The following is a 23,646-nucleotide window of genomic DNA, read 5'->3' as shown; positions in this document are numbered from 1 at the left end:
CCAGCCTGGCCACAATACTTGTAGCGGCTGGCAAGCGATGTATAAGAAACAACTTTCCCAGTTAGGCGCCAACTTTCCCTAAGTGTCCACATGCTTAGGGAATGCAGCTGGACTGAGACCAATGAGCAATTACTGAATGCTCACTGTGGCTCAGGCCCAGTGTGCTAGTATGCTGTATCCAACACCCCATGAGAACCTTGCACAGGTAAGGACCAAGATCTCACTGAAGAGGATGCTAAGGCTAGAAATGTCATTCATTCATCTGTGGTCACGAAGCCTGCACAACTTCTCACCCTGTACCCAGAAATCATTTCCTGATGAATTAAGGGCATACATTTGAAAATAAAAACCTTACAACTTTTATAAAACAATATAGAGTATTTTTCAGGTAGTGTTCTTTCCGCTAACTGTAAAAACAAAGATTTATATATTCACCCATGTTAATATTAACATCTCCTGTTTGTCAAAAAACTATGGGGCGGGGGGTGGGGCACTAAACTAGGGAAAAATATTTGCAAAAAAATCTATCCATAGAGATCCAGTACTCACACTCTATAAACAACTTCTGCAAATCAATTAAAAAAAATAAATATGCTAGGGGCATCTGGTGGCTCAGTTGGTTAAACATGGGACTCTTGATCTTGGCTCAAGTGAGAATCTCACGATCCTGAGACCGAGCCCCATGTCCAGCTCTGCACTGGGCACAGAGCCTGCTTAGGATTCACTCTCACCCTCTCTCTGCCCCTCCCCCACCCACTTGGCTAGTGCAGGCACACACTTGCTCAAAAAAAAAAAAAAGCTAACAGAAAATGAGCAAAAATCAGAAACAGACATTTCAACAACAACACTGAATACACACAAGAAGATGCTCAGTCTTAAAATTAACAAGTCAGGAAACAATAAATGTTGACGAAGATGTGGAGAAAGGTGAACCCTTTTACACTGCTGGCGGGAATGCAAGCTGGTCCACCTACTCTGGGAAACAGTATGGAGTTTCCTCAAACAGTTAAAAATAGGGATGCCTGGGTGGCTCAGTCGGTTAAGCTGCTGCCTTCGGCTCACGTAATGATCCCAGGATCCTGGGATTGAGTTCCGCATCGGGCTCCTTGCTGGGCAGGGAGCCTGCCTCTCTCTCAGCCTCTACCTGCCACTCGGCCTGCCTGAGTGCGCACGCGCACACACACTCTCTCTCTCTCCCTCTCCCTGACAGATAAATTAAAAAAAAAATCTTTAAATAAAAAAAAAAGTTAAAAATAGAGCTATTCCAGGACCCAGCAATTACATTACTAAGTATTTACCCAAAGGATACAAACACAGTAATCCCAAGGGCCACCTGCCCCCCCAATGTTTACAGCAGAAATGACCACAATAGCCAAACTATGGAAAGAGCCCAGATGTCATCGGACAGATATTCGAACAGATAAAGATGTGGTGTACCCACACACACACACACACACAGGAATACTATCTATCATAAAGAATGAAACCTCGCCATTGGCAATAATGTGGAACTAGAGGGTATTATGCTAAGCAAAATAAGTCAATCAGAGAAAGAATTATCATATGATTTCATTCATATATGGAATGTAAGAAAACAGGATCATAGGGGAAGGGAGGGAAAATAACATGAAATCAGAAACAGAGACAAACCTTATGAGACTCTTAACTATAGGAAACAAACAGGGTTGCTGGAGGGGAGATGGGGGAATGGGTTAACTAGGTGCTGGGCATTAAGGAAGGCATGTGATGCAATAAGCACTGGGTGCCATATGCAACTGATAAATCACTGAACTCTACCTCTGAAACTAGTAATACACCACATGTTAATTAATTGAATTTAAATAAAGTTCAATTTTAAAAAAAGATGCTCAGCCTCATTAATCTTCATTTCCCTGATAACCGAAGCCACAATGACATTTTTGTACCCATCAAGACTGGTAAACTATAAGAAGTCCATTAATGCCAATGTTTGTGAAAATGTGGTTCAACATTTTAGGATGTGGCCAGGTAAACTGATGGCACTGTTTCCGAAAATCATTTGGTATTAAGGTATCCCTGATGATCCAGTAATTCCACTCCTGGCACTTACTGAAACACTTGTACACAGCTCTCAGGTGCATGTCTGTATGCAAAAGAATGCTCATAGCAACAATGCTTTCTAATGACACCAATTCCACCCTCCCTTCCCCCTTCAGTACAAATCAATCTAAAGGGGGAGCCTGCCTGGCTCAGTTGGCTGAGTGTGTGACTCTTGATCATGGGGCTGGGAATCTTAAACCCTTGTGGGGGTAGAAATTGGTTAAAAACAAAATCTTAAAATCAGTCAATCAATCTGAGCACCCAAATGTCCACCAATATGAGAACCAATCATGATACATTCACACTCTGGTGAAAATGAGTGAGGTATAACTACCACAAATGCACGAACTTAAATGAGGAAGTGGCAGAACCCTGCAAATAATATGTTGGCATGGGTAATAAAAGCTGAAAAACAGTAAGACAAAGCAATGTACTCTTTAGAGGTAATATGCAACTGAGACCAGAGTGAAAAAGGATGGTGACTTCAAAATTCAGGATGGGCAAGGAAATGAGGTAGGTAAAGCATACGCAAAGCAAACGCAACTGAACTGGTCAAGCTGGAAGACAGCAATTAGAATCAGTCAGATTTCAAGTGCAAATCACTGCACCTTTAATTATGTATGACTGAATCCACAGCACCTCCTACATCAGAGCACGTTCCCTCCGCTGTGCCTCACGGCAGCAGCTTTTTACTAACACTAGAGCTACCTGATCCCAGACAGATCTTCACAAACTTCAGGGAGGTGGGGTTTTTGTTACCCCCTTTTACTGACTGCAGGGAAACAGAGGCTCAGAGGTTGAGCAGACTGTCCGAGATTGCTACCCATTTCTCCAAATGCCAGTGAGTGTACATTTTTAGTTTTAATACCACCAGTCACAGCTCATCTATTTACCTCCTTACGTGGTTCATTCCATTTTCAGCATGCTCTACTGACTAACATAAAACACAACAGAGATAAACAGAACGTCTGTTAAGCATGAAATAAAACACTGAGTGACTAGCTCATTCTGGTACCAGGAGAAGAGAAAGCCAATTGCTGTTAAACAGTAAAAAGAGTGACTTCAAGGTTATGGATCGTTTCAAAACCTGGGAGGCACAGTCTGCTTAAGATTCCTGATGAATCGGGGTGCCTGGGTGGCTCAGTGGGTTAAAGCCTCTGCCTTCGGCTCAGGTCATGATCCCAGGGTCCTGTGATGGAGCCCCGCATTGGGCTCTCTGCTCAGCAGGGAGCCTGCTTCTTCCTCTCTCTCTGCCTGCCTCTCTGCCTGTGATCTCTGTCCAATAAATAAATAAAATATTTAAAAAAAAAAAGATTCCTGATGAATCAAGCCCTCATCCTCTGCCCTGGACCAGAAGCTGTTTCACCAATAAGCACAGAGAGTAAGATGGGTTCTAAGATAAATCTTTAGCCTCAGGTACACAGGCACACCTGTGAGTAAAAAACTGGAAGGGAGAATGTGGACTGGAACCCTTACCTGAAGACATCAACACTCTATTACCTAAAACATCAATTAAGGTTATCACTAGAAAAAAAGTTCACAGAAATAAGTTCCACAATACAACTTAAAATTCAACCTCTTAACAATACCATGCATTCAGATCTGCATACAGCGTCTTGTTACTGGCATGTCACATGATAAGACTCAATTGGGCAGAGTATCCTGCAAGAACACCAGGAAAAAATTCCTTATCCTGCAACTGCTGCTTATCTAGAAGATCAAAATGAAGAGAGTCAGAAGTAAAAGCTGAAACTTCTTCAATTCTGCTGGGTTGAAAGGAATTTGTTACAATCGGAAAGATAACAACAAGTGTTGACAAAGATGTAGGGAAACTGGAACCTTCATACACTGATGACAGGAATGTAAAAATAGGGCAGCAGCTTTGGAAAGCAGTCCGCAGCTCCTGGAAAGATTAAAGTTACCATATAAGGAGGAAGTTTCACCCCTAGCTATATAATCAAAGGGAAGGAAAACAGATCTACACAAAAACTTGCATGTGAAACTTCATAGCAGCGTTCTTCGTAAGAATCAAAAAGCAGAAATGGACATGTTCATGAACTGATGAACGGATGGTCCCATTTGTAAAAATGGGACCAGATTTTCCGAGAAAAGAAAAATCAAAATCTCAGCTGCTTCCTTTTGGGGAAGTTGTCTAGTTCATCTATCCTGAGGCTCTGTGCTCGCATTCCAAGGACAGGTGGCATGTGGTGCTTCTTGCACTGGGCAGGAGGGAGGATGACACAATCCAAGTTGTCCAGGAATAAGTCACAGGACACTGAATGCATGGAAAGGCAGAGCCTGCCAAGTCTGGACACTGGAAACACTTCTCACCTCTGCTACATCTATGTGATCATGAGTTGGTAAGGGCCATCCCACTTAAAGGATTTCAAAAGTCAGGCTGCTCTGGTCACATTCTGAGGCAATGCATAGAGAAATGTTAAGTTACAGTGATTCTGTCTGCTTTTTCAGGATTAGACTGGCTGAAATGAAAACATGAGGCAAGCTACTTGCCATGGAAAATGTCATTAGTGGGTTGGGTTGAGAGCCATGGCTGTGGGATAAGTGACAGGATAAGACCCTAAAAAGGGGTAGAGTCCACTGCATTTGCAACCAGTCACATGTTTTCTTTTAGGGTGCCCTGAAAGACACCTGGCTGGACAGGTGACCCCAGCTGCACCATCTCCCTTCTTGCACCTTTGGGTCCACTTTTCACAGCCGCCATATAAAAACCCTCCAATCCCAGATCAGTTTCAGCATTCAAACAGGACATGGCAATTTTGTAGCAGGCTTCTGTATCCAACTTCTAAATTGAAACCCGTGTTCAGGGACACCTCGGTGGCTCAGTCAGTTAAGCCTCCCCCTTTGGATCAGGTCAAGATCCCAGGGTCCTGGGTCCTTGGGCTCCTTGCCCAGCGGGGAGCCTGCCTCTCCCCCTGCTTGTGTGTTTGCTCTCTCTCTGACAAAAAAATGACATCTTAAAAAAAAGAAAGAAAACTGTGTTTAAAAGTATCCAAGTTCATTCAGGTTCATTTCACTGCAGCACTATCCCTAACAGCCAAGAAGGGGAAGCAATCCCAATGTCCGTTAACATGTGACTGGATTAAGAAAATGTGTAACTATGTACAATAAGATATTTTCTGCCTTAAAAAAGGAAATCCTCTCATATGTGACAACATGGAAGACATTTGCTAAGTGAAACAAGCTTGTGACAGAAAGACAAATACTGCATGATTCCACTTATGTGAGGTATCTAAAATAGTCGAACTCTTAGAAACAGAAAGTAGCATATGTGGTTGCCAAGGGGCTGGAGGGAAGGGAAAGAGTTTTTAGATGGATATAGTTTCAGTTTTGCAAGATGAAAAAGTTCTAGAATCTACTGCACAATAACGTGTATATAGTTAAAAACATTAAGATGATACTTTTATATGTTTTTGACTGATGGGGGCCGATGGCTTCACCAGATTCCTGAACGCAGAAATGGAGATCAGACTGTCTCTTACAGGACTGGTGAAGTGTCAAATGGTATGCAACAGAAAATACGTGCTCAATAAACTCTATTAATCATACTATTAATAAAACTGAATGTTATGATTTGGTATTAACTTTGCACATTTCACAGAGTAAACCCAATAGGCCTTGAAGTCTGGTCTGCAGGACACTAGCTCTGTGGGCAGGCTTTATCTACCTGGTTCAGTTGATTCAATCCAGGCAGACCACCACTGGCACTTTCTATAACCACAGCTCAGACTTCAGTCACTGCTTCAGCCTTTGTTCACATTCTCCACACCCAAATATAATGGGCCAAAAGCACCAGCCCTCCCCAAAAGCTCTGCTCACAAAATGGGGGAGGAGGGAATGAAATGAAAGATGTCAGATAAAGCAAATTCCAAGGAGGAGTAGAAAATTTTCTAGGCCCTAAAAACAGAAGGCCAGAGACTGGAGAATACCATACTTAACCTAGGTAACTGGCATTCACTCCACAATGGATAGTTTAAAACAAAACAAAACAAAACACCTTTTCCTAAGCTGATGAAGGTTAATTCTCCATCTGAGTTCTAAGGCTATACAGGCTTGGCTTTCTCTAGCCTGGGACCTTGCTGGGACTCCATTTCCAACCTCCCGTGGGAATGGGAGCAAGGTATTTGCCATTTTCCACAAATCAGGATTCAGTTCCTGACTGTCCTCTCACTCTAAATGTAGCCCCAGACCCCTCCTCTTCTCTCTCCACACAGCCCCAAGAAGACCTCGCCCACCCTCCCAGCAATACCCAAAGTCCCCACTTCTGGCCTAGGCCTGCCCCCGCATTCCAGAACCACACTTCACCTGCCTACAAGGCTGTTTCAATCACAAGCACCAGGGAACTAAAATAAGCCTATCTTCTCTAAAACCTGTCAAATCAGGCACACTTGCCATGGGGTGAGAGTGGCTACCATGCTGGATGGTAACTCAGAAACTATATTTTCCATTACTGCAGGAAGTTCCACAGGATACCACTGCTTTACAAACTAGGTAGGTCAGAGCACCTGGCTGGCTCAGTTGGAAGAGCATGTGACTTTTGATCTTAGGGTCTTGAGTTCAAGCTCCCACACTGGATGTGGAGCGAGCTTTCTTTAAAAACAAACAAATAAAATAATAAAAAAAATAAAAACAAATAAAAACAAACTCGGTAGGTCACTGTAAAATATCCAAACTGGACCCTGAAAGACGGGGGGTAAGGGGGTGTCTAGAAAAAGCAAAGAACCAAAGACAATGGGACAACAATCTGTCATAGAAGCTAGGGCCCAGAGTACCACAGGATGGGAGTCTGGGTTTTAGAGCAACAGGAGAATTTTGCTGCAATAAATCTATTACATTTTGATCATATTCCAACCAGCTTACTAGTCTAGTTTTTAGTTTTGCATGAAGCCTGTTTAACCACTTCTATCACTTTCTCTTGACTGTATTTTTCTCACAGCTACTCAGAGCCAAACTCTTACTCGATGAGATCATTTGTCATCTTACAAAGTAAAAGACAGGTCTTAAAAGTAAAATGATCTGTTTCTTCAAGACACTTTTATAAAATAAATTACCACCTTTCTAGCACTGAGCCACTACCCACCACTGGACATATTAGGACCCCTTAAACACTTGCCTCACTCTGCCCCTCAGACATGCTTTAATTGTACATGGCATACAGACATGGAAAATAACCTTTATTAACCACTGAATCTTCACTGCACACACAGAATACAGCACAGTGACTGATTACCTAGTAAGTCCTACACACACCCTGGCAGAATCTGGCCTGTTCGCTTCAGGCAGGAAATTCCCTCTAAACAAGAGTCCCTAAGTGGGAAATAAGCACCCATGAGCAGGAACTCAACTGCACCCTATAATAAGCAGCACTTTGAGACAGACTCACCAGAATCCTAAGAGATCATCCAGATCACACCCCTGCTTTAACAAGCCTGGTGCACATAGGCTAAAAATGAAGTTTATTCCAGCCCAAACTCCCTTTTCTGTATTCAGACTTTCACTAAAGTAACAAGGAAAAAATGGAGGGAAGGGGCGCCTGGGTGGCTCAGTGGGTTAAGGCCTCTGCCTTCAGCTCAGGTCGTGATCTCAAGGTCCTGGGATCGAGCCCCGCATCAGGCTCTCTGCTTGGCGGGGAGCCTGCTTCCTCCTCTCTCTCTGCCTGCCTCTCTGCCTACTTGTGAACTCTGTCAAATAAATAAATAAAATCTTTAACTATATATATATATATATATATATATTTTTTTTTTAATGGAGGTGAAACCAAATCAAGGCAGGTGAAGTTTAATTCCACTCATGTGAATTTCTTCGCTACTCCTCAGTAGAGTGACACAGCATTTAGTGACCAGATGCCCAGATGAAAAGGAGATCTGCCCAGAGTAAAGCCCCCCCACCCCTGACTATTCCCCACCCTGGTGAGTGCCTCCAAGGAACAGGTGCTTGCTTGCAGAACAGTCCAGATCTCCATCCAAGCCTCAGCTGTCCTCAGATGGACCAGCCAAAATGCCAGCTTCTTTCCTATGCTCACAGCTGGAAGATCTCTCTTCCTTCAGAGTGGCTGGCCTATACTTCTCAGAAAACACTCCTGCAGTCTACCTTGTGCCCACTGTGTACCATCCCAACCATCTACATATGACAGATTGCCTCCTTCCACAGCTTGTAGAACAGAAATCAAGAGCATGTAGGAGATGCCTAGCTGGCTCAGTCAGTGGAACATGCAACTCTTTTTTTTTTTTTTTAAGACTTTATTTAATTTGACAGACAGAGATCACAGGTAGGCAGAGAGAGAGGAAGGGAAGCAGGCTCACAGCTGGGCAGAGAGCCCGATGTGGGACTCGATCCCAGGACCCTGGGACCATGACCTGAGCTGAAGGCAGAGGCTTTAACCCACTGAGCCATCCAGGCGCCCGGAACATGCAACTCTTGATCTCCAAGTTATAAGTTCAAGCCCCATGCTGGGTGTAGAGATTACTTAAAAATAAAATCTTGTGGGGGCGGGGGGCAGGGAGCGAGCAAGCACGTGCATGGGCTCTGGAGCCAGGCGCCTCCACTTACCAGCTCCATGCCCTTGCATCTCTGCTCAAGGGATGAGCTCTCTGGGCGTCATCTTCCTTTTACAGAACAGAGAGAATACTAGCACCCAGTTAGTAAGGTTGTTTTCTGAAGACTTAAGGAAAACATAGGAGGCTTTCTTAGAAATCTAGCACCTGGGCCACAGTAACCACTCAACTACTCACTAAAACAGAGTGCTCATAAACATATGCTCAAGCTTCCCATCTGGGGAAACAGTGAGAAAGAAGAAACCCACACTGCAGCTCCATATATTAAGGCTGACAGCCAGCCAGGTGACTCATGTTTGACTTCACCATTTCAAGAAAGGCAAGCAGTACTAGAGGGGGGGAAAAGAAACAAACAAACAAACCGTAGTTCAGAAAATATAGTTCTACCCTTAAGAGGAAACCTTTTCACAAACAGGTACAGATCAAAGACAAGCACTGCCTCAAGGTGAACAGAGGGAATGTGGGGGTCTGGAAAGCAAGCAGAAAGAGCCACAGGCCAGGAAGGGTATTCAGCCCTCACAAGTACAAGAGAAGGATGCTCACACAGGATTCCCAAAGCAAACAGGCCTGGAGATGTCCTGAGAGAGGACCCTGAGGATAGGCCAACTGAATTACAGGCTGCATGTGCTACGACTCCAAAGGGCTCTAACACTGGTAACTCAAAACTGCATTGCTGGGATTACAAAGATGCATGTTATGATTCTGAAATAGATGAACACAAAGGTGGTGTTATTTCCAGACAGCTAATCTGTCAGCTCAATTGTTTCCTAGTGTCAAAAGGAAAACAAATGAAGACACATACACATGCCTTTCTTACTTAGCAGCTTTTTATAACTGAAAGCACTTGAGCACCAAGTAATTTTCAATCAAGATTATAAATGAAAACAACCTACACATGGATGGCACCACCTTTTACAAAACTCTTCCGGGGGGGCGCCTGGCTGGCTCAGTGGGTTGAGCCTCTGCCTTCGGCTCAGGTCATGATCTTAGGGTCCTGGGATCGAGCCCCACATCAGACTCTCTGCTAGGCAGGGAGCCTGCTTCCCCACACCTGCCCCCCCCCCGTCACCTGCCTCTCTGTCTACTTGTAATCTCGGTCAAATAAATAAAACATTAAAAAAAAAAAACCCTCAAAACTCTTCCAGGTACCCTATCTTGCTTGTTTCTCTTAATTACAGAATGGGGAAACTGCTCAAGGAACAAAAATCATGCCCATACAATAAGACTGTAATTCAACTGAGCAGAGCAATGGGATTAATTAAAGCCAACACCAACAGTAAATGAAAAGGTGAAATATCCATCAGCACCTAACAAGTTTAATCTTCAAACTTTAGAGATTAAGGAGTAACAGAGTTTTTAATATGCACTATTCTTAGAAGTAACGGGAGTTCTTTTCCATCCTCCAACAACTCTGCCCCAATTACAGAAGTATGAATTATTCAAGTTTGTGGTATTGTGTTTCCTATTCCTTCACCACACAGGGATGTGGGGAGAGACAGCAGAGTGCACCATGCTCCACACCTGGAGGAGCATGTTCACATTCCTAAGCCAAACATTATGCTGAAGAATAGTTTGCCGTCCCACAAGTTCTATCTCCCTCAGCGTGTAGTTCTAGAGCATGCATGGAGAGGAGGCACTAAATCACAAGAGGGACTCACAGCCATTATTTAAGTCTACCCACATCCAACACCACCAAATGCCAGGCTAACTAATGGCCTGCTGCGTTACCTTCTGGAGCAAAAGCTCCAGGCCAACACCCAACCCGGGAGACAGTTTTACCAACAGTGGCAACTGCACTGAACAAAAACCTCTTTTTTTTCTGCAGCAGCTGATAGGCCCATTCTGACATTCCTCAACCCCAGAAAAGAAAACAAGCTGGAAAAGAGAGGTACACAGGGGTCCTGAGTAGGTTTGTACCACTGCTAACTCACGATAACAGCTCTGTAACACCCTCTGGAGGATTTTACAAGGACAGACCAAAATGGGCGCTCCACACCATTTCCACATCATATATTTGTAAATGTCTCCAAAAGCAGGCTGCGTGCAAAAAGGAAAGCCTTCAAAACCACCAAGAACCGTTTAATTAACATAATAATAAACTCATTCTCAAAGTAAAATTCAGGAAATTCATTTTAGTACATGCTTCTTGGATTGGCTCTGGTTCATGAGAACCATCTCTACAACTGTACAACGTTCCCGCATAAGCATTTTTTCCAAGAGAAAAGATCCACAGCATTCGTCACATTCTTTTTTTTTTTTTTAAGATTTTATTTATTTATTTGACAGAGAAAAAAAACAGCGAGAGAGGGAACACAAGCAGGGGAGTGGGAGAGGGAGAAGCAGGCTTCCTGCCAAGCAGGGAGCCCCATGTGGGGCTTAATCCGAGGACCCTGGGATCATGACCTGAGCCGAAGGCAGATGCTTAACAACTGAGCCACCCAGGCACCCCAGCATTCGTCACATTCTTAAGATGACCTCTGATCTCCCCTCAAGCTAAGAACTGAAGCTCTGGGGCACTTGGGTGGCTCAGTCAGTTGGGTGGCTGCCTTTGGTTTGGGTCACGATCCCAGGGTCCTGGGATCAAGCCCCACGCTGGGCTCCTAGCTCAGTGGAAAGCCTGGTTCTCCCTCTCCCTCTGCCTGCCAGCGGCTCCCCTGCTGTGCTCTCTGTCAGGTAAATAAATAAAATCTTTTAAAATATATTAAAAAAAAAAAAAAAAAAGAACTGAGGCTCTAGTGAAAAGCAGGGCTGGTCTCATCCTTGGCCACTGGATACTCAATTATTCCAAGGCTCTTAAAGGACCGAATAAACCCAACAGCAAGAACTGTAGGAAAATGATTACTCTAGCAATGCTTAACACTTGTTTTTGATTATGGAAATCTGAGTAGGCTTTCTGTAATACTAGAGGAATGCCAAGCAGCAGACTTTACAAGAACTCAAGTACAGAAACAGCTTAGCAAATGGCAAAATTACAACTGTAGTTTTCACAGGCATGGAAGAAAGATGAACCCAGTCTACTGAAATGCTCTCCATTACAATTTCATTCATACAAGTGTTTACTGAAATTTATGTACCTGGTCTATTTTCCAACTCTTGCCCTGTGCTCCCTCAGTGTTATAACCCCATCTCACCCCTGTGCTTCCTGAGGGCTTTTTCTCTGGCCAAACTGGACCCTATCATCACTGGTGACCTGAGTCATCTCACTCTTCCCAAAGAGACATTGAGACTTGGCTTAACGCCTCTCACAGCTCCCCATAGTGGCTCCCTCTGTACCCAGCACCTAGCAAAATAAACCATTTAATCCTCTACAAAAGGATTTGAAATACATGATTTTTTTTTTAAGATTTTATTTATTTATTTGACAGAGAGACAGAGAGCACAAGCAGGCAGAGAGGCAGGCAGAGAGAGGAGGAAGCAGGCTCCCCACTGAGCAAGGAGCCCAATGCGGGGCTCGATCCCAGGACCCTGAGATCATGACCTGAGCCGAAGGCAACGGCTTAACCCACTGAGCCACCCAGGCACCCTGAAATACATGATTCTTAACTACCTTCTCTTTACCCTTTTCTTGAGTTACGAGAGTCACTCTAGCAGATTTGAATTCTGACTTATGACTTAGTATGGAAAATTAGCTTCCCTTTCAGCCATTCAAGATTTCCTGCTTCCAGTTAAGGGGCACACCACTTCTAGTGAAAAAACAGACTGCTCAACCCAACTATTTCACCTAGCATGCCTCATAATGATGAGCAAGGTGCTGCTGCGGTGAGCAAGCAGAGGGCAGACATGGGTACAGGTCCCATGTCTGAGGCACGGTGGTTTGGCATTCCCATTCTGCATACAGTCAGTGATAGGCAATGATCCAAGTCAGAGTCTTCTGCCATCAGACAGCACTATTGGGGAAAACTCAATCTTGACCCTGAGATCAGTATATCAGAGATAGGTAACAAGCTCTGATGTCCCTGTTTGAGACCCACTCGACTTCTTGTCACATCAGCCAACAAATTTCCCTTTTAACAGTTTTACATTAGTTATTTATACCAGAAATACCTAACCAGTAAAACTATTTCCAAAGACAAAGAGAGAGAGAGAGATCTTTATTAGAAAGCTGGAAGGAGAGTTTCTGAGAATAAAGGACAGGTAGTCTGCCTCGCACAGAAAAAAGGTAAAAGGCCCCAAATGGAATCACTTGTGCTAAGCTCCACAGTCACCAAACTGAGACTTAATACCAAATTATGGTTTCAACTTCTCCCAGGAGTGGAATTTTAAACCAGTCAATCTGGAATTACTTGGTCAGCACTAGTGAGGTAATCTGCCCAACTGACCCCAGCCCCTAAAGGAAGGTGACCTTGCCTAAAACAATCTGCTCTTCACTGTAACTTCCTCATCCTGCCCCCTTCTGCCTATAAAAACCTTTCAGTAATACAGCTCTTTGGAGCTCTTTTGTATTTACTAGGTGAGATGATTCTCAATTCATGAATCATCAAATAAAGTCAACTAAGATCTTTAAAATTAACTCTGTTGAATTTTTTAAATACACACACTCTCTTTATATACTTGTTTTGCCTGTTGCAGACTACTGACAACCTTAACCAATATACGCTTCCTCAACTCCCCCACCCACTCCAGCCCCTACAGAGAGGGCTCAGCAAGCAGTGGGTACAAGGAAGAAAGACACTGAAGAGCAATGCAATTCACCTGCTACTAGAAAGCATATTCAGGGTTCACTCTCGGACAAGTGGGGAAGAAATAGACTGCAATACAGTTAAGAGGAGAAACTACCATCGAGGTACCTACAGTTACAAGTGAATGGTATCTAAAACAATGTTATTTCACACTGTTCTGACAGGACTCACAATAAGATACTCATTTTATCATGTACACAACATTACATATAGTCCAAGTAAAGATTTTATGAAATACTCTTCAATGTGTGACACCCTTTGACATTTCATTTTTCCCCTTAAATAATGTTTGCAACCCTTAAGTTTGGGGGGGGGGGGAGATAAAAAACAAGAATGACTTTCTTTTAAAATCTAAATCCTGGTCGAAGTTTGGAGCCCAAACCTATTACCCATTTTACATGAGAAACGAGACTTAAGAGGGTAGGGGACTGGTCCAATGCAAGTACAGTGTGCCCCTGTACCTGGTTCTCATGCATGCACATACACAGACAGACAGACAGACACACACTGTGCTGGCAAGTTCCATACTCCATGCAATTCTGTTTACACCCTCACATTAACAATCTGCTCCCGCCAAATATAGGTTTCCTCAAAAACAGCAGAAAATGTTTCAACTGTAAAATCCCCAAACTGATCTCACTCTCTTTCTCTTTATTCTTAAAACACAAAACAATCTCAAAGGCCAATATGCCCACAGATGTGTATGTGTTATGGCCTGGGGTAGGACAAATGGGTACATTAGCCACCTACAAGAACATAGGAATTACTAATTCCTGTTCCTGGAAACTGCACAATACCAAGCCCAACACTTCTCCCTGGCACTGCTTTCACAGTGCGTCAGTGCCTCTTGACTTGACAGCAACAAGGAACAAATATGGACTTTGAGCCTTTTTTTTTTTTTTTAAAGATTTTATTTGTTTATTTGACACAGAGAGAGAGATCACAAGTAGGCAGAGAGGCAGGCAGAGAGAGAGGAGGAAGCAGGCTCCCCGCAGAGCAGAGAGCCCGATGCGGGACTCGATCCCAGGACCCTGAGATCATGACCGGAGCTGAAGGCAGAGGCTTAACCCACTGCCACCCAGGCGTCCCTGGACTTTGAGCCTTAAAGAGAACTTAAAGGCGCCTGGGTGGCTCAGTGGGTTAAAGCCTCTGCCTTCGGCTCAGGTCATGATCTCAGGGTCCTGGGATCGAGCCCCGCATCGGGCTCTCTGCTCGGCGGGGAGCCTGCTTCCTCCTCTCTCTCTGCCTGCCTCTCTGCCTACTTGTGATCTCTGTCTGTCAAATAAATAAATAAATAAATCTTTGGGGGGGGGGGGGGGGAAAGAGAACCAAGACAAGGAAGGTAACCACTTTCAAAGTAGAGTCTGGACAGCTTTTCTCAAAGCCCTTAAGGCAGAGCAAAGCAAGCACTCCCTTCAGACCCCACTCAAACCGAATACAATACAGACCCCTCCCTCCCCTGTACCTTCTGGCCAACTGCCAATGCTCAGGTATACAGATTCCACTTTACAAATAAGGAAACTGAGGTTTAGAGAGATTATGTAAATCACCTAAGGACAAGACCAAAAGGGTACAGGGCTGGGACTGAACTTTGACAGTGTTCTCCACAGTTCTCCCTCTCCAGTGACACAACTCCAACAAGCCTGCTCTCCACAGCCCAAAAACCTAGAAGTTCCTACACTGGGCAGAACAGGCCACTACTTGTCAAGAAAAAGATCACAGAATAGCCTATACTTAGGATGAATTTAAAAAAGTCTTTGTAAGTATGTCACAGATCAAAAAGAATAGCCATTCAAGCACTCTTAATTTGCAGTTAAATGCTCAGATTTGCCTGATCTCTGAAAGTTATTTTCCAAATAGGTTTAACACAAAAAACACCCCCATATGTCACTGGTCCTCATGGTCCCCAGTAACGGTGACTGACATCAACTGGTTCATTGGGTCAACAAGGCCCAAAGTCCCTTAGTAGGACCTCAGCCTCCCAACCAGAAACTCCACCTTCCTGGCCCATCCAGCTGCCTGTCTCTCTTCCAGGGAGAGGCTGATTTGTGACAAACTTCTTGGAGATCGAATCCTCCTATCACACCAAGATGTCAACACAATTCAGATTACGGCCAAAGATGGTAGGGAAAGATGCTGTGCTTGTGCTCTGGAAAAACTTTGGTCCACCAGCGACTTCTGGCACCATGGCCATTGCCTTTATTCATATAACCAAGTTTTAATGAAATAGGAAAGTTACATATCAGGCCTGAAAATACACCAGGCTACATTTCCCTGCTGCATCATTTCCCTAAACTCTGCAGCCAACATCCCAGAATGGATGCCCCCAAACCACTGAATTTCCCTTAATCCCATTAGCATCTCTTTCAATCTCATTATCAGATAAAAACAAATCCTCACGTTAAAAACAAAACGAAACAACAACAAAAAAACCAAATCCCCACTTTAAATCACCTCCTCCGCTGGTCTCCACGCACCGTTTACTTGGGAGAAAGGCACAACACAAAGGGGATTCTTCTTAAAAGGCACCTGGCGGACCTTGGTGTCACCTGGTGACATGATTTCTAGGATTACCAGCTGGTGTACTTTCCTAGCCTTGAATAGCTCTACTCTCATACCTGGCTATCTCTTCCCACTTTCATTTTTCACCCTGGGCAATAATAGGAAGTAAGCAGCTAACCTTGAGAGGGAATCACCTCATTTTACCCTCAGATGAAAAAAGTGAAATTTGTGGGAGGTAGAGAGACAAGCTGAAGGCCACACAGGTGGCAGCAGGGCCAGGACTCAAACCAGGGTCTGTGTCATACTGGTGGCATCAGTCTTCGGAGCAGGCTAGCAAATATGAGACAGGATCAGATGTCAAGAGGCTATACAAACCCTCCCCAGTACCCTTCCCCAGAGCATTCAGATAACACTGGGTTCCTATCACACACAGTATCAGGAATTCTGAGACTTGATTTCAAGAAACAAAGTCCAACTCTGGCAGGAGAGAGTAAAAGGTCAAACAGCAAGATGTGGAGACATATCTGCTTCTCAGAAGCCTTCAGAACACACTTGAGAGGACATTTTGCTTTGATCCAATTGCTTTTTATGAGGAAAAAAAAGTTAAAAACCTCACCTTTATAAACAAGACACTATCAAGCTGTAATTGTGTAGAAATGGACATTCATGGAACTTTTCAGGAAAACTAATTCGTATCAAGGTTTAAAAAATGGACAGCCTTTGATCTAGTGATTTCCTCCCTAGACATGAAAAAAGACAACTTGAAAATCATCTCCAAAGATAGCAGAATTATGGTATATTCATATGGTAGAATATTAGATAACTACTTAAAAAGAGCATCTTGGAATTGTTCGCAATGTAATATTTTCTTTGAAAATTTGAGAGTATAATCTAATTTTGTTACTCATAAATAGAAAAAATTGGAATACAAATGAGATCAAGGGATAGTTTCTGACACTTCACACTGTTAATATTGCTATTTTTCAAATTATTTCAAATGACCACAAACGACTTTTGTTTAAGAAAGGAAGAAAAAAAAAACCTTACAATCTCATTTTCAAATGGTGGTGGATCGATCAGTGCTATTCCCCTTCAGGGTTCAGTCAAGAATGGGACAGATGTCTGTTTGCCCTAAATTTGACACTGGACTTCATCTATTTCTTTTGAGTGGAATATATCCCATGATTTAAGGTGGGATTTATGGATGCAGCTTAATGAGTTGTAGCCTGTTAAGACTGAAAAAGAAAATTAAGGGTTTTAACAATTACTCTTTACAACACTAGAAGTTTGGAGTGCATCTTCCAGAAGGGTTTCTGTGCCTTACCAGCATTTCAAACTGTTCTCTAGGAATGTACAATTTTTAAAAACTAAGTTGGGATCAAATCACTCAGACCGTACTACATGCGACATGCTGACATCCTTGCACTTCCATTTCCTCATTTTTTTAAATGGGTACATCCACAGCTCAGCAAGCTTTTCTTTTAACCCCTTGTGAATACACTACAAAATCAAGGCAGTTAAAGTCACTGCACGTCGTCAAATAGATACCATGACCCAGCAATTCCACTCTTAAATATCTAAGAAAATGTCTGCACAAAAACTTGTACATGAATGTTCACAGAGGCCAAAGTGGAAACAACCCAAATATCCACCCACTAATGAATGGATAAATAAAATGTGTCATGGATTCACATAATGGAGTACCATTCAGTTATAAAAAGAATGAAGTACTGGGGTGCCTAGGTGGCTCAGTCATTAGGCATCTGCCTTCAACTCAGGTCACGATCCCATCTAGGCATCTGCCCCAGATGCAGGTCATGATGCCAGGGTCCTGGATAGAGCCCGGCAGAGGGCATCCTGCTCAGCGTGAAGCCTGGTTCTCCCTCTCCCAATCCCCCTGCTTGTGTTCTCTCTCTTGCTGTCTCTCTGTCAAATAAATAAATTATATCTTTTAAAAATAACCAAAAAATTAAAAAGTAAATTAAAAAAAGAATGAAGTACTGATTCATACTATAGTACAAACCTTGAAAACATTATGCTGAAAGAGATCAGACACGAATAGCTATATTGTTTGATTCCTGAAATAACCAGAAAAGACAGATTTATAGAGACAGAGAATAGATTAGTGGTTGCCAGGCACTGGTGGGCAGGGTGGGGATGGAGAGCCACTGCTAATGTATAGGGATTTCTTTTTGGAGATGTAAATGTCTTCACATTCATTATGGTGATGGCTGCACAATTCTGAATATACTAAAAACCACTGAACTGTCCACTTTAAATTGGGGAACTGTATTGTATGTGTGAACTGTACCTCGATAAAGCTGTTATTTCTTTAAAGAATATTTGGTGGGATTTTATTACAGTAATAGTGTAATGCTCAAGTTATACGCAATTTACATTCAGTAAATGTTTGGCAATAAATACCCTAATAAAGCAACCCGTCAAAGAAAACTCACATGCAAATACCTTTTTGTCTTCCTTTGCACATAGTAAGAGCTCAGAAACTAATCGCTGAAATTGACTGGGCAATCACATCCACATGAAATCCGAATATTAAAAAGAAAGTGCTCAATGTTAAAAAAAATAATAAGCTTTTACTGACAACATGAGAGTCACATTAAGAAATGCTACCCATACATGTTTATTACCCACTTCATCTCCCTCTTAAAATACTTTTCCCAGGCCACTGTTGAACCACAGCCCAAACCCACTCACCACATTTCAAACTAAGTGGGAAACGTACAGTAGACAGTGCACAGAAGCAACTGCATGCCACACTGCCCAGACTATAAATAAGTTCACTGCAATTTCTGGACCTTACCATCCTAGTTGAAAGTCACATTACTTATAAATCACTACTAACCAATTATGTCCCCTCCTAACATTAATTTCAGAGGAATTATTTGCATTTGATATGCCAAATTCTTGCTTAATTATCTCTCCAGTTTGTTCACTCAAAAAATAAGTGCTCCTCTAGGTGCTGAGAATACAACAGAGAATTAAAATAGGCAAAACCAAGCAAACATAAACCTGCCTGCATGGAACTTACATTCCAGTAAAACAAAGAGAAAAATGTAAAATTTTATTTTTTACAAACTCATGTCTTATGAATTAAAAATGAACTGTCAGCATTCGCAAAGAATCCCATTTCTCACCTTGCAAACATGCAGTCCTTGCTAAACACAAAAAATCACAAAGACTTACAAAATATCAGTAGCAGTTTCCAACGACAAGCTTTTCTTCAATTTTTATACATTTGCCGGGCACATAAAGACAAACACGATCTACTTTACAAGTTTATTCAAAATCAGAAATTGAAATATTTTACAATACAATTGTGACAGAGGACAGTGGGTTGTCAAAAGATTTAACAGCCCCTAGTCTTCAAATCATAGAAGTACCAAGTAATTTTTGCTTTAAATTAAGAACAAGGATTCCAATCTCCTTCTAGATCTATAAATCTCAGGTCATTCAATAACCTGAATTGCGTAACAGAAAAATATCGCACCCTCCCAACCTCCAAAAACAAAAGTGCAATTTAGTACAAAGATCACAACTGGCTCAAAAGGGTAACTTTTGGAAACAAAGTCTAAATTCCTTTAAACAATTCAATAATTTAGTGGAAATTTTACAAAGTGGCCAGACTTTTTTTTCTCATCACCATCCTAAGCTAGGGAAGCTTGTCAGATGGGCACCCTGGAACAGTCAAACTATCTTGAAAATGTAGCCACTTTCAAGTTCCAACTTTAATCTGCAGGCAGAGCTCTTTATCTTCAGCAAATTGGCTGGGGCTGAATTCTAGCTAGATGTACACAGGTGGGCTCATCTCCTTCCAATTACAACCAACTAAAGTGATCTTACTAGATTTACTCCACAGCTTGAGCCCTTAGATATTATGTTTTCTACTAAGGAAAGGGGTATGGGGAATAACAAGGAAACAATGCTTTTTTTGTTTTGTTTTTTAAACAAATCATGCTTTTCCTTCTAGAGTTAGTCACTGGAAACCATCTGAGAGATTTATCCTCTCCAGGATGAAGTTCTGGGGGAGAAGGGCTTGGTTACCTATACCACCTTGAAGAAAAGATAATCCCCATCCAAACTAAACCAAAAGGAATGTTTTATTAAACTCCTGGCAAGGTCATAAAACAGATTTTACCATCCAAAACCTAGTTGGAATTGAAAACACATTCATAAATCCTGTTGAGTATAGCTTTCTTTACCACTTCCAGACTACAAATTCTAAGGACTAACAACTTAAGGAACTTGACAGCCCCATTCATAAAAATCTCCCCTTATTACAGCACCAAAGAGCCACTGGCTTAGAGCTACACTGAGACTTCGTTTTTCTAAACAGGGACAGATAGAGCCCTCTCAAAGGGAAGCAAAGACACTTCAGTTCTCACGAAACAGGCTCCAAGAGGTCACTTCTTGCATCCAACACATAAAAATGAACCCAAAGACCAATACCATAAACCGTACCAGGTAGCTGAAAACATTAAATGAGTAAACAAATAAAAATAACATTTCAAAAAACAATGCGTGGTCTTAAGTAAATGGGAGGTCAACCACTGAGCAAAAAGCACATGACTCATCCACAGGCCTGAATATAAGTGTTTACACTGTCCACCACACCAAAGTGGGATTTCCCATTTTCATCCAAGGCCACCGCAGGCCTTGGGGGCAGCCCAGTCGGGTAAAGTTGTGCTGCTTCCGTAGGGGCGGGGAGGGGGGTGTCATTTTATTTCGCTGAATCACAACTCCCCCACATCCCCACCCCAAACCACCACCCCGCACAACACCGCAAACAGACGAGGCCGTAGCAAGGACGCCAGCGAGCACCGACCAAGCAAAACAAAGCGCCCAGCGCAGGGCTGCCGGACTGGGAGTGGGTGGGTAAAGGGGGTCAGGTTCGCCCGACACAGCACCGCTCCCACCCACGAGGGTGTCTTCCGGCAGGCGTGCAGCGGCAGCCTCCTCCCTCCACCTGGGGACCAGCTCCATTCTCCGCAGAGATACGGAGACAGCCGGGAAGGCGAGGAAATGGGGGCGGGGGCGCACTGCCCCAGTCCGGGTAGGAGGACCCAGGCGCCGAGAGAGAGCGCGCTGAGCCCGGCCCACGTGAGCGCCGTGGCCCAGGCCGCCTCGGGGACCGCGGTCGGAGACAGCGGCGCCCGCGGCCACCACGCCGGGCCCGGACTTACCGGGGCCGGGCGCGCCGCGGCCCCGCGGCGGCCGCTTCCTCCTCCTCCTCCTCCTCACTTGACAAAATGGCGGCGGCAGGAAGTGCCGGGCGCCTCGGCCCGCCCCCCGCCCGCCCCCGGCCACCCGCCCCGCCGCGGCGCCCGCGCCCCCCGCCCGCGCCCCTGCCCCTCCGGCCGGCCCAAGCTGGAGGCCGGCGGCGCCAACGGCCGAGGAGCCGCGAGCTGCCCGGCCACTCCGACGCCAACGGCGCAGGCCGCCCGGGCCCGGCGCAAGCGGCACCGCGCGCGGACGCGGGAGGCCCGCAGGCCCGAGCCCGCGTCGCCCCGGCCTCCCCGCCCCCGCGCCGCGCCGATGGCGTAGGTGCTGGCGCACCGGCCCCATTACGCAATGCAGGTTACGCGGGCCGCGCCGCGGGTCCCCGCCGGCCGCCCCGCGCCGCCCGCCACCCCGAAGGGCACCGGTCCTCACCTGAGACGCTAGGCCGCACGCCGCCCCCGCCGGCCGCCCGCCGCCGCCGCCCCCTCCTCTTCGGGCTGCCTGCGCGGCGCCGGGGCCCGCCCGCCGCGCCCGCCGCTCCGCCGCGCTCACAGGCCCCGCTCGCCTGCGGGCACTGCCGGCAGCCGCCGCCGCCGCAGCCACCGCTTCGGCTCCTCGGCTGCGGGAGAGCAGAACAAACAGCCCTGCCGCCGCCGCCGCCGCCGCCGCCGCCGCCGCCAGCGCACTGACGTCACCGCGTACGCTGCGCGCGCGGCCCCGCGCCGCCACCCGGCGTGCGCGTCCCGCGACCGCGCCCGGCGCCGGCGAGCTCGGGAGAGCTAGCAGGCGCGAGGTGAGTGGGAGAGGCGGGCGCGCGGGGTTGGGGGAATCCCTCGGCTGGAGGGCGCAGGGATCAGGCGGACCCAGGGAAGGCACCCCCGCAGACGGAGGGGCGTGACCCTACGGACCAAGAGAGAGAACGGGGCAGGGGGGAGATCTAACAGACTGAAGGCTGGGACTGAGAAGGGAGATGTCCAAAATTTAAGAAGGGTCCGCTGATGAGACCCTCAGCGACAGGGAGGAAGGTGAGGAGAGACCCCAGAGGCTGCCGGCAGAGACCGAGGAGGGTCCCCGGGTGCCAGGGCGGAAAGGTGTTGGAAGGAGGCTGGGTCGCTTCGGCTCGCGAGTGGCGACGGGGCGCCGGGCGCAGGGGGAGGGCGAAGGCGACTGTGCGCAGGGCCGCGGCCGGTAGCTGCGGGGTGCGCGGGCTGGAAGTGCTGGGCCGGGCCGCGTCGCCGTCCCTCCAGCTGTGCCCCGGCCGTTCCTCAGCCTCGAGCTTCCCAGACAAGTCAGCTCCGCAGAACGAGGGTCGCTTGCATTTTAAAAATGAAGATTCTGGGGACTCCTGGCTGGCTCAGTGGGAAGACCCGACGAGTCTTGATCGCGAGGTCTCGAGTTCGAGCCCCAAGTTGAACGGAGACCTTACTTAAAAACATTAAAATAAAAAATAATGATGACTCTGTTAAATTATTCAAATGGGAAAGCAAAAACTTCTTTCCCGTTTGCTCTTCACTCTTTTAGCACTTTTATTTTTTAAAGATTTTTTTTTTTTTTTTGAGACAGAGCATTAGCAGGGGAGGGGGCAGAGGGAGAGACAGAGAGAGAATCCCAAGCAGACGCCCCACCGAGCCCAGAGCCCCATGCAGGGCTCCATCTCAGAACCCTGAGATCATGACCTGAGCAGAAATCAGAAGTCCCACGCCTAACCAACTGAGCCACCCAGGTTTCCCACCTTTAGTACTTTTAGTTCCATCTTTTAGAAATCGCAAATTCCGTTCCTCTAAAAAGTCTAGGTAATTAAAAAATTCTCTGATGGCCCCTTCTTTCAAAATATATCAGTACACTAGCATAACAGTCAGTGTTTGTCGTGCTGTTTGCTCAGGCTTCAAGGGTGATGGGTCTTAGGAAAGCAAAGACTTAAATTTATCAGTTATTTTAGCAAACCATGAGATAACAAATAAGTGCAAGAAATAAAGGAAGTGATTGTAACCAGATTATTAGTCAACTTCCTTTAATCATGTATTAAAGAATACTGAAATTTGTGAATATCTTCTGGCTCCTTGTTTTGCATGCTCAGCAGTTTGTGGAAGATGATCAGAAGTGGTAAAAGAATAGGAAAGTACCCAGGGCTATGTGAATGTGGAGTAACAACTTTTTTTTTCTTTTTAAGGAAACCAGAATGTATCCATTTGAAGCTGTCCTTTCCATGGTTGTCTTCTTGCATTATCTACTTAATTTATTGTTGCTGATCATGTTTTTGGAAGTAATTTGGAGCTGCCAATTTGCAAGTCAGGTAATAGAATCTTACACTTTACTTGAGTCACACTTCATTTAAACAAAACTGTAACATCTAGCTTGTTTTAATGAACCAAACTGAAGGGCTTTGGGCTGTTGCTAGAAGTCATTTCCAGCCTGAAGAGAATATGCAAACTGTAGAGGCAGTTCCAAAAGCTGTTTCCAATGCCCCATTCTTTTTGTCTTCCATACTGCAGACCCTAACTCCTTACAGCTTAAACTCAGAAAATGTTTATCCGGTTGAATCAGTTTCATAAAAAGTTTTACTTTTTAATGGTTCC

The 23,646-nt window shown here is 45.0% G+C and overlaps 1 protein-coding gene across 5 annotated transcripts in view; it reads right to left on the bottom strand.

Moving 5' to 3' along the window:
- The window catches only part of BRD4 (bromodomain containing 4), a 93,956-nt gene extending 72,359 nt beyond the window's left edge, over nt 1–21,597 (bottom strand). For 3 of the 5 annotated variants that reach the window (XM_080798877.1, XM_080798879.1, XM_080798880.1), the window contains exon 1: nt 21,034–21,125. The gene's annotated coding sequence lies outside the window, so the exon portion shown is untranslated. Of the gene's footprint in view, nt 1–21,033; nt 21,126–21,502 lie in introns of those variants that run through there. The other 2 variants (XM_080798878.1, XM_080798881.1) reach the window with 2 other exon arrangements.
- Between the last annotated feature and the right edge of the window lie 2,049 nt (nt 21,598–23,646).

This window comes from Martes martes (genome assembly GCF_963455335.1).
Source record: "Martes martes genome assembly, chromosome: 1".
Taxonomy (NCBI): Eukaryota; Metazoa; Chordata; class Mammalia; order Carnivora; family Mustelidae; genus Martes; species Martes martes.
This window is presented reverse-complemented; position numbering and strand designations above follow the sequence as displayed.